Genomic DNA, 10,902 nt, shown 5'->3' with positions numbered 1-10,902 from the left:
TAGAATTTGAGAGAACACAAAGAGTGGATACACCTGCGCCGTTGCAAACGATTTTGAGCCATGTCATTCAGGGTCTCTAACCATCGGTTGCTATCATCTCGCAGTCCCCAACCAGGTAGTCTACACCTACCAACATGACTCAGTCCACTTGTCAGTGACTTCATGGATTTGTATCATGTTTTGGTCTGGGCGTCCTTAGCTCTCTTCCAACCTACTCCTATACCATAAAAAATTGCACGTCGGGGTAGTCGGTGGTTGGGCATACGTAACACGTATCCCAGCCATCTAAACTGATAGAGTTTCATCACTTCATCAGTTGACTTGCCATCCTTACCTAATACCCGTTTCCTAACAACAACATTGCTTACTCGGTGGTTCCAGGATATACGAGCAATATTTCGAAGACACCTATGACCAAATACTAGTAACCTACGAATATCCTCTACTCTTACCGGCCATGTTTCACTGCCATGAAGTAGGACGGAACGAACTGCTGCGCAGTAAACCCGTAACAACTCCCTATTATAGTGTAATATACTCACACATATATATTACATTATGTATTTCATGACTACAATGATATATTTTCCACATTGTTTTTTTGTTTTATTAGCTCGATCAAAGTTTACAATGTTTGCGAATTCAATTATTGTCACAACAACAATCGGAACATGCACTCATCCATGATTTAATTGAATTCGAATGTGAAGAACAATGGGTTGATGAACAAACACTACAACTGAATGAATTATTGACAACAGATGAAACGATTTTCCAAAATCTATCTAAACAAATAATTCCAATTGACTTGATTGGATCGACTGTGGAACAAGATACTCAAGTATTGGCGAATATTAATTGTAGTAATGGTAGTACTAGTTTAGTTTTGGAATAAAAAAATACTATAAGAATAATAATGATCATTATTGTCATTAATATTATTAGTAATACTATTATTATTTGTAGTAATATTTGTTGTTGCTGTTGTAATTTAGCTTTATATGTAGCAGACGTGATCAGTAGCATTCGTTCATTACTAAGGCTGAACAAACATAACACTGTTCACTACTGATTGACGAAGTTATTGTAAATACTTTTATCATACAGCTTATTATTTACCGCCTGAATGGCTCAGTATTAGTTCTTTAGTCTATAAGGCTGGTTGACACCTTTTTGAATCTCATATAGTACACCAGTTCCCTCACTATTGTAGGTACGCTTTTGTAATGTATTTCAGCTAGCACGAAACTTCAGTTATACAAGGTTTTCTTCATATTACACTAAACCGTTTAACATCTAAAGATAGTGCACACAATTTTATGTTTCTCAGACTAGTAGCCAATTTTCAATCTAATCTATAGAATAATATGGTAATGACCACTACTACTCAATGATGTATCATTGTGTATATATAGGTTAGTTTACAATACAATTATGACTTAATTACATAGAATCAACTAAATGGGAAATTAATTAAAAAATTAATAAATACTGTTCCTTCTATGATTGAGATCATAAGTCAATTGAGGCTAGACGACCATAGAAAACCTGGAAGCACTGGAAAGCCGTTTCTTCCTAGTGTGGGACTTTTCAGCAGTGCTCATCCACGATCCCACCTCGTAAGATTCGATCCCAAGACCAATCAGTCTCACGCGCAAACGCTTAACCTTTAGACCTCTGAGTTGGCCGGCATCCAATGTTGTTAATACTGTTCTGTTTCAAAGAATACTTGAAGTTAATAATTGAGTGTAATTAACTTTTGTCTGTATATCTTTTGTAATTTATTACACTCAAATAAATGTTTTAATTTCGATTCATTTATAAAATTGTAGTTATGTACTTCTAACTGATCTTTAATAAAAGATAAGTAACAGGTGTCTACTACTCCCTATTTCAATCTATAGTCAAGTTGATCTCCAAATTTTATGGTTATTTAATTTAATTGCTAGTCAAAATGGTAATATTTATAACAGAACACTTGTTCAAATTATTTAACAGATAATAAGCTTTAAGATTAGTTTGTTTGCTCGGTGTACACTCTCACATGTATAACATTTAAATGTTTCTAACAGGTGTATACTTCATTGACTATAGGGCAATAAGTACAAATGCTACAATTTACTGAATAGATTATCTCCTATGTTGGTTAAAGAACATTCGTATAGTTATTTTGTTTGTTTGTTTTTCTTGGATTGAATTACAGAGACCTTTTTCTTTTCTGATTAGTAAAATATTGGCATTTAATAAAATTGTCTAATAACAAACGTTACAGTACTTTCTATCCGTGACATAGTGTTCCATTAGTTGATCTTGGGTCATTAACAGAATCATTCATCAATTTTAAAACAGTACACTGTTATGTAACATTCATTAATTTAACATCAGATAGTTGGATAAAATAGGATACAGATTTCGTATCGACTGGTAGTTAAAACGTAGGCATATATTCACTAATGATGTGTAGTGTGGCGTCGATTCGCGGTTGACTATGATCACCACTACAGGAAGACTACGTGCCAGTTAACCGATAAGATCCCTCGTAAGCCAAATATCAGAAGGCAGTTGATGGCTGTAGTCGAGATGTATTTGTTGGCAATCTCTTGGTACCGAAAGAATATCGATATCGTGCCAGGTTAAAAGTGTGATTACTGAGCGTAACCGAATCCGTGCAAGGTCACGATCAACGGAAGGAAGAATTTCTGTAGTACACTTAAACAAACAGGTACAGTAAAACAATCACTGGTACAAATGGTTATAATAATAATTGTTTCTATTACACCAATCGCGTTCTCTTGATAAAAGTAGCTTACTACAGATGAAACCTCTTTTTCTTGTTGGATTTGAATCTATGTCGCTCAATATCATAATATTATAAGCTGGAACTGAGGTAACATATCGATAAAGTTCAATAATGAATAGTCTATCATTACAGTCACTTAGAAACTATTGTAAAAACAATAATAAATATAATCACATGCAAGTTCAGATTCTTATTTAAATGAAATATCTTTAGGTTGTTGCTTTTCTACCATGAAAATGCTTCGTCTGGTGACGATTGTATACATATTGATTTATTTCGACGTGGATTACATTTATTAGAGTTGTAGTAACATTCTAATTTGCAATAATCATCAGTAATTTGAATACGTAGCCATAACCTAACTGGATTTCGTAATCTGAATTGTAGTCTTCTTTCTGGTGGAGTTTTGTTTTCTGAGCTGGATGGTAACAATAACACGACCAAACCATCAAGCTCAGAGAACAAAACTCCACCAAAATCATCCACCTGAGCTACAAATCTTCTCCACCATCTCATAGTCTTCTTTCTTGAGGAATTGAATGATTTTGTTCTAAAACACTATCGTTGGTTCAGTGATAGAATCCAAAAATTACTTACTTACTCCTGTTTTCTCTCTTGGAGGAGCATAGGCCATTCACCACCATTCTCCATCCAAATCTATCCTGCACAATACTTTCCACTTGTTCCTATTTGCTATTCATTTTCCTTATGTCTGCTTTCAATTCCCAACTCAGAGCGTACTTTGGCCTTCCTCTTTCCCATTTTCCTTCAGAACTCCAACTTAGTACTTTCCCCGTGATGCAGTATGAGGATTCCCGTAAAATGTGGCTAACGGACACTGAGTATCTTACGTAGATAATTTTTCATAAACACTTGTACATGTTTGATGATGGTTGTGGCAGTTCTATAAGTTTCAGCTCCCTACAATAGAACTATCTTCACGTTCGTATTGAAGATTGTGAAATTAATGTTGGCTTCCAAGCAGTCGTTTTGAGTTGCATATGTTCTTCAACTGTAGGAATACTGTTTTTGATAGAGTTTTGTTCTCTGAGCTGGATGGTTTGGTCGTGGATCTCTCATCTTTCTTCTGAACGACATCATCAGCACAAACTTCAGATGGAATTGAAGTGTTCGAACTTCTCCATAAGTGTTTCACAGCTTGTCCTATACACCTCGATGTTGATTGCTTCTTGCTGACCTTAAATTTGTTATACTGTCCTTGATTTGCCGATTCTTGCCTCTACATCTACATCGAATCCAACTTGTTCATCGATGATGCTTCCGATGTAGGTGAAAGATCCCACGTCTTCCAGAGCTTCTTCATCAAGTGTGATTGTGTTGGTGTTCTGCGTGTTGTATATCAGGATCTTGCTTTTTTCTTCATTAATGTTGAGGTCTACTGCTACAGAGGATGCTACTACACTGGCTGTCTTCACTAACTATGAGATCTGATATGATATCACTTATTGATACGCACAGAATTATTGCTCCAAACCCCATTCAGAACACAGGAGTAAGATAGTCTACATAAATAAACTCCATATAATCCAACTCAAAATTTCATATGGTTGTATACATGCAGTGCAAAACGACAATGCACCATAAGTAAGAATTTACGATACGTGGCTAACCGGGACATTTATGGTACGAATTCTGAACAACTAATTTATAGTTAACTTACAATAGTATGGCGACAGAAAAAGATAATACGCAAATCAATTTTACCACACTTGATTAACATAAGTCATATGGTAGACAACACCAAATCACTTTGAATGATCTATCATACACCCTAAATATAGCACAAACTATAAGTATCCGAACTTATAACCCTAGTTTATGTGTTCAGAAGAAATTCTTGACAACCTTGTCTCTTCCTTGGCCGGAAATTATTTAATGAATGATTTCACTAATTTTTCATACCCGGTATTTGTTTGTCATCCGTCACTTTCTTCTGTTTATTGTTGTCCTAAGCCCCATCAAATATCACGTGACAAAATGGCCAGTCAGAATACCCCCTTATACGATCTTGGCACCGTGCCAAACCAATGAGGCGTTAACCAGCACGATCAGCCTTTTGTCAACTCTCATTGTTAGTCATCTGTATGGTGGCTTCTCATTTAACCCAAGGCGGTTCAGTCCAGAACACAAATATCGGCCTCCATTATATCAAATGTTTTTTTTTCAGCCATACTTGATATATATACAAACAGACCATACCGCATCATACCATAAAATGAAAAATAACAATCATACAAGAACAAGCCCGAGATGGCTATGAGTGTGAGCGACTGTCACTGATGAATTGAGAATAAGTTAAAAATATTAAATCGTATAACAATGGCCGTTAAGTCAAATGAAAGCTTATGTTACCTATAATTCCATCTTCTTCGAACACAATATTTATATTTCTCACTCACTGGTTATTTACACAATTTTTATTATGTAGTTTCCATAATATTTTGTCATTACTGTTTTAAAGTCTGTTTGTTCAAGTCTGACCTATTTCCTTAGTTGAACTATAGACTAGAACCCATGTTATTTTATTATTCTTAACAGTACTAGTAAACCTGTCTATTTACTTTGTACTTTTTACCGATTATTTGTAGTTATGAAATCTATTTATTGTAATCATTGAATATTATCAGGAGGAGTTTTGTGGAGATTTTCGTAATTTTATAGTTGAATTCATGAGTCAGTTGAGGCTAAATCACCATGGAAAACCTGTAAGCACTTGAAGACCGTCTCGTCCTATTGTGGGACTCTTCAGCAGCGCACACTCACGATCCCACCTCGCAAGATTCGAACCCAGGACCTATCAGCCTCGCGCACGAACACTTAACTTCTAGACCACTGAGCCGGTATCCAACGGTGTTAATGTCAAACTTCAACTAATCCACGAAATTGAGCGACACATCCACCATTGTTTTCAGTGAGTTACTATATCACAACAGACCCGGTTGAACTCCACTGGTCACTGCTTCCCACTAGAACTCAAGGAAATGCCTCTTATTGTGAGATAGTAACCCACTAAAGACAATAGTGAACGGTGGCTCAATTTCGTGGATTGTTTGAGGTTAGACATTAACACCATTGGATACCAGCTCAGTGGTCTAGAGGTTAGGCGTTCGTGAGCGAGGCTGATAAGTCCTGAGTTCGAATCTTGCGAGGTGGGATCGTGAGTGCGCGCTGCTGAAGAGTCCCACAACAGGACGAAACAGCTGTCCAGTGCTTTGAGGCCTTCCATGGTGATCCAGCTTCAATTAACTCATGAATTCCACTATAAAATCATTGAATAGCAAATTGCATTGATTAGTCCAATACTTTCATGCACCCATATAAATATTCGTGTATATCTGAGTAAGGCATGATAATAATTTAATTGAGAGTAATATTGTTCACTTATATATGTTGTCACAACTTTCTAAGTGTCCTATCTATGAGTGATCAATAATTAGTTAAATGATCGTATTACAATACATAATCTATTAGATCCAGCCTTTTTCTTTCTTTTAGTGGTTTACTGGATTATAAAGACCTCCACATTGACGGGAAGCTCGGAATAAAATGGACAGGTTGGATAGAACTAGACGTTTTGGACTTCGCAGATGACCTGGCACTTCTATCCCATGCACACTAACAAACGCAGATGAAGATAGTCAGTGTAGCTGCAGTCTCTGTACAATTGGGCCCCAATATACACAAGGGAAAATCAAGATACTCAAATACAACAAAGAGAACACCAAACCAATCACACTTGATGGAGAAACTCTGGAACTTACTTACTTTACTTACGCCTGTTACTCCCAATGGAGGATAGGCCGCCGACCACCATTCTCCAACCCACTCTGTCCTGAGCCTTCTTTTCTAATTCCATCCAATTCTTGTTCATTTTTCTCATGTCTATCTCCATTTCTCAAAGTAATGTGTTCGTTGGTCTTCCTCTACTCCTCCTTTAGTCTTGAGGATTCCATGTGATGGCTTGTCTTGTGAAGCAGTTCGGTGATTTCCTCAATGTGTGTCCTATCCACTTCCAGCACTTCTTCCTGATTTCTTCCTCTGCTGGAATCTGGTTTGTTCTCTCCCACAGTAGGTTGTTGCTAATAGTGTCCGGCCAACGGATCCGAAGTATTTTGAGTAGACAACTGTTAATAAACACCTGTATCTTCTGGATGATGGCTTTCGTAGTTCTCCAGGTTTCCGCCCCATACAGTAGAACTGTCTTCACAATTGTATTGAAAATCCTGACCTTGGTGTTGGTTGACAGACAGTTGTTTTGAGTTCCAGATGTTCTTCATTTGTAAATATGTTGCTCTTGTTTTGCCGATCCGCGCCTTCACATCTGCATCAGATCCACCCTGTTTATCAATGATGCTGCCCAAATATGTAAAGGTTTTTACATCTTCCAAATCTTCTCTGTCAATTGTGATTGGATTGGTGCATGCTGTGTCGTATCGGAGAACCTTGCTCTTCCCTTTGTGTATATTGAGACCTACTGCTGCAGAGGCTGCTGCTACACTGGTCGTTTTCTCCTGCATTTGTTGTTGCGATCGCGATAGGAGTGCTAGATCATCTGCGAAGTCTAGATCGTCCAACTGCATCCTAGATGTCCATTGTATCCCGCGCCTCCCTTCAGATGTTGACGTCTTCATGATCCAATCGACCACCAGGAGAAAGAGAAAGGATGAGAGTAAGCAACCTTGCCTGACACCGGTCTTCACTTTGAACGATTTTGTCAACTGTCCTCCATGCACGATTTTGCAGTTTAATCCATTATATGAATTATGTATGATATTGACTATCTTCTGAGGCACGCCGTAGTGTCGAAGAAGCTTCCATAATGTTGTTCTGTCCACGCTGTCAAATGCTTTTTCGTAGTCAATGAAGTTGATGTAGAGTGATGAATTCCATTCAATTGATTGTTCCACAATGATGCGTAGTGTTGCGATTTGGTCTGTACACGATCTATCCTTGTGGAATCTTGCCTGTTGGTCACGAAGTTGGGCGTCTACGTAGTCCTTCATTCTGTTTAACAATACCCTGTTGAAGACGTTTCCCGGTATTGAGAGAAGAGTGATGCCCCTGTAGTTATCACACTTGCTGAGATCGCCTTTCTTCGGTTATTTTGATCAGAAGTCCTTCTTTCCAGTCTGTTGGTACTTGTTCGTCATCCCAAATCTTATTGAAGAGAATGTGGAGTATCCTTGCAGTCACCGCTACGTCTGCTTTTAATGCCTCTGTTGGAATGTTGTCCGGTCCTGCTGCTTTGCCACTCTTGATTTGTCTGATGGCCATGCTGATTTCTTCAATTGTTGGTGGGCCAACATCGATTGGGAGTCCGTTGGTGCTGCTTCGACGTTGGGTGGGTTCAGTGGAGCTGTTCGATTCAAGAGTTCTTTGAAGTGTTCTACCCACCTGTTTTGTTGCTCTTCAATGTTTGTGATTACCTTGCCTTCCTTGCTTTTCACTGGTCGTTCTGGTTTGCGGCGATTTCCAGAGAGTTTCTTTGTCGTGTCATACAATTGTCTCATGTTTCCGTCTCTTGCAGCCTTTTCCGCCGCCGTTGCTAAATTCTCCACATATTTACGTTTGTCGGTTCTGATGCTCCTCTTCACTTGTTTGTTTATTTCTGTGTATTTAGCTTGTGCCTTGGCCTTCTCTGCTCTTGTTCGACTGGTATTGATTGCAGTTTTCTTGTTCCTCCTTTCTTGAATCTTATCCAGTGTTTCAACAGTGATCCATTCCTTGTGATGGTGCTTCTTGTGACCCAGGACCTCATGACATGTTGAAGTGATTGCCTCTTTGATCCCCTTCCAGTTGCTCTCCACAGTAGTTCCCTCTCAATTGAGTAGATCATGAAAGGCCTGAAACTTGTTGCTGAGGACTATCTTGAATTCGTTGAGTTTGTTAGTATCCTGAAGAAAGGCCGTATTGAACTTTTGTTATATTGTCTGCCCCATTGTCCAGTGTTTCTTGAGTTTCAATTTCATCTTGGCGACCAGCAAGTGATGATCTGATGATATATCAGCTCCTCTCTTGGTTCTCACGTCCTCTATAGTCCTCCTGAACGTTTGGTTGATGCAAATATGGTCGATTTGGTTTTGCGTGGTGTGATCCGGTGAAGTCCATGTGGTTTTGTGTATGCGTTTATGTGGGAATATAGTGACGCCTATGACCAGTTTATTGAAGGCACATAGGTTTGTAAACGTCTCACCATTTTCGTTCCTTTCTCCCAGTCATTCATTGTCGTCCCATGATGTCTTCATATCCGGTGTTGTCCATTCCAACCTTGGCATTGAAATCTCTCATCAGAATGGTCAGGTCCTCTGTTGGACACTTCTCAATGATTGACTGCAGCCTATTGTAGAATTGATCTTTAGCGTCTTCATTGTAGTCGTTGGTAGGCACATAGCATCAGGTGACGTTCATTGAAATGCCCTCTTTCTTTGTATGGAAGGAGGCTTTGATGATCCTTGGTCCATGAGCTTCCCATCTTATAAGTGCATTTTGTGCTTCTTTTGATAGCATCAATACAACTCCTTGTGTATGTGGGGCATTTTCTTCTTCATAGTCAGAGTATAACAGAAGCTCTCCTGAAGCTAGTCGTTATTGTTCAATATGCGTCCAATGTGTTTCACTGATCCCAAGCACCTCCAGGTTGTATCTCCTCATTTCTCAAGCAATTTGGAAAACTTTCCCGGTCTCCCACGTTGTACGAACATTCCATATATCTAAGTAAATGGTCGCTCTGGTTATCAGAAGGGGCATCAACCTCGTGGCCTACGAAAGAACTCGGCTTTCATCATGAGGCGTCATAGTTCTTCTAAATGAAGACCTTCTGACTCCCAGGGTAGAGTTTAAGTGGTTTGAATAATTTTTTCTGGTTAGCGTTTTTTTAGCGAGTTAGTTTTCTACGGGATGGGGTCGTTAATCCTATGCCCAACCCTCCTCCTTTATCCGGGTTTGGGACCGGCAGTAGCCCCCGGAGGGACTCCAGGCGGAGTTAGTAATTCTGGAAGATGTGGAATATTTCATGTACCTGTGAAGCATCATAGATGAACAAGGAGGATCCAATGCTAACGTAGAAGCAAGAATCGGCAAATCAAGGACAGTATTCCTACAGTTTAAGAACATATGCAACTCAAAACAACTGCTTGAAAGCCAACAATAATGTCACAGTGTTCATTATGACCGTGAAGAAAGTTCCATTGTACCGAGCTGAAACGTGAAGAGCTACCACAACCACCATCAAACATGTACAAGTATTTATGAACAATTGTCTACGTGAGGTACTCAGTGTCCGTTAGCCAGATACCGTCAGCGACAACCTACTATGATAGAGAAAATAACAACTTACAGATGAAGAGGAGATCAGGAAAAGACTCTTGATGTTGACAATACACATTTTACGGAAATCATCATACTGCATCTGGGAGAAAGCACTAAGTTGGAGTTCGGAAGGGAAATGGGAAAGAAGGAGACCAAAGAATACGCTACATCGGGAATTGGAAGCAGACATAAAAAGAATGAATAACAACTGGAAACAAGTGGGAAGGATTTTGCAGGATAGATTTGGATGGAGAATGGTGGTGAATGGCCTATGCTCCTCCACGAGGAGTATCAGGCATAAGTGGGATCCCAACACACACTTACTTACGTACTTACTTAAGCCTACTACTCCCATTGGAGCATAGGCCGCTGACCAGCCCGACGCATACACATCTGATATAATAGATAGTAGGCAAGCCTAACAATTAGGCCCTAATTTAATTTATTAGTAAATGCTGTACAAAACTCATAGCATTTATAATTTAAATGACTTTTGACGATGTTTACTTTTTGTTACATATTTTAATTATGCATACTTAATTTTGTTACATGCAATGACTTATGTTTCATTGATGAGTTTTCCTATAGTTTTGCGGACAATCATTACTTGACTACACTCATTAATATCAAGTCCATTAGTCGACCCCTGAATAAAAGGATGGTGGGTTGGTGGGTTATTTAGGTTACATTAACATCAAGGGAAAGGCAATACATCCCTTTAATGTGAATTTCTTGTTCGAAAATGTAACTTTAAGAAAGACTATTGGTATTTC

This window comes from Schistosoma haematobium, chromosome 1 (assembly GCF_000699445.3).
Source record: "Schistosoma haematobium chromosome 1, whole genome shotgun sequence".
NCBI lineage: Eukaryota > Metazoa > Platyhelminthes > Trematoda > Strigeidida > Schistosomatidae > Schistosoma > Schistosoma haematobium.
The sequence above is the reverse complement of the archived record's forward strand: the minus strand, read 5'-3'. Positions refer to the sequence as shown.